The sequence below is a fragment of the Chrysochloris asiatica genome, unplaced genomic scaffold, assembly GCF_000296735.1.
Source record: "Chrysochloris asiatica unplaced genomic scaffold, ChrAsi1.0 scaffold00043, whole genome shotgun sequence".
Taxonomy (NCBI): domain Eukaryota; kingdom Metazoa; phylum Chordata; class Mammalia; order Afrosoricida; family Chrysochloridae; genus Chrysochloris; species Chrysochloris asiatica.
This window is the reverse complement of record NW_006408561.1, coordinates 20482341-20483612: the sequence shown is the minus strand read 5'-3', so window position 1 is coordinate 20483612 and position 1272 is coordinate 20482341.

The window sequence follows — 1272 nt, the reverse complement described above, 5'->3', positions numbered from 1 at the left end:
AATATTCTTCTCCAACACCATAATCCAAATGCATTAATTCTTCTATGGTCTTCCTTATTCATTGTCTAATACTCACATGCACATAAAGTGAATATTACCAACTAGATATACTAAAACTCTTTGTTGATGAACATTTAAGTTTTCCTCAAGTTTCTGGCTTCAAGTTGCTATGAACATACATATACAAATGTTTGTTTGGACATCTGTTTTTATTTCTCTTGGATAAGGAGTGAAACTACTAGGTTACATAGTCAGTATACAATGAAATTTTTAAGAAACTGGAAAATTCTTAGTGAAAATTGGTGAGCTATATTTCAGTTCCCATCAGAAACATAGGCGTCCTAGTGAGGCTCTGTGGATTAATGATCTGGATTGCAAAATTGGTTTGAATCACGAGGTCAGCAGTTCAAGTTCCCCAGCTGCTCCTTGGAAACCCTATACAGGGTCACTTTCGGTCAGAACTGACTCAACGGCACTTAACAACAACAACAGCAACATTAGCAATATATGAGACTCCCAGTTGGTCCACATCCTTGATCACCTTTAGGGTTTTAAGTCTTTTAAAATTTTAGTCCTTCTCACAGATATGTAGTTGTATCTCATTTGCATTTCCCCATGACTAACTATGATAAGCATTTTTTTTCTATGTGTTTAGTTATTATTCATGAATCTTTTTTGGTAACATCCTTATTCAAATAATTTGCCCATTTTTTATGAGTTGTTTGTCTTTTTACTGAGTTGTAAGCATTCTTAATATTTTGTGGATAGAAGTCCTTTTCAGGTTTATGTTTTACAAATATTTACTCCAAATATATGACTTGACTTTTTATTTTCTCATTGGTTTCTTTTGAACAGCAAACATTTTTATTCTTTTTACTTATTTATTTAAGTTTTTATTGTGAATTATGTGTTAGGTGTTAGTTTACATGGGTGAACATTATCTTTACATTCATCCTATCGTATTTTGTTTCATTGCAATGATCACAATCCCCTGCATGTATCATCAACCAATCAAAGGGTATATCCCACACGCCTGCCGCCCACCAGCACACAGCCACCCTCCCTCCCTGAGTCCACTCCTTCTATACACGTCATCGTCTCTGCCTCCATCCCTAGTGTCACTACTTTCCCCCCAGCCCCCAAGGTCTTGCTCTTGCACTTTGCGTTTCTTCCCTGAGAGTTCCAGGGATCTCTGCTCCTGGACTGCACAATCAGCCACTCCCCTCCTTTTGTTACCAAACATTTACATTTACCTTTCCAACACTCACTGTC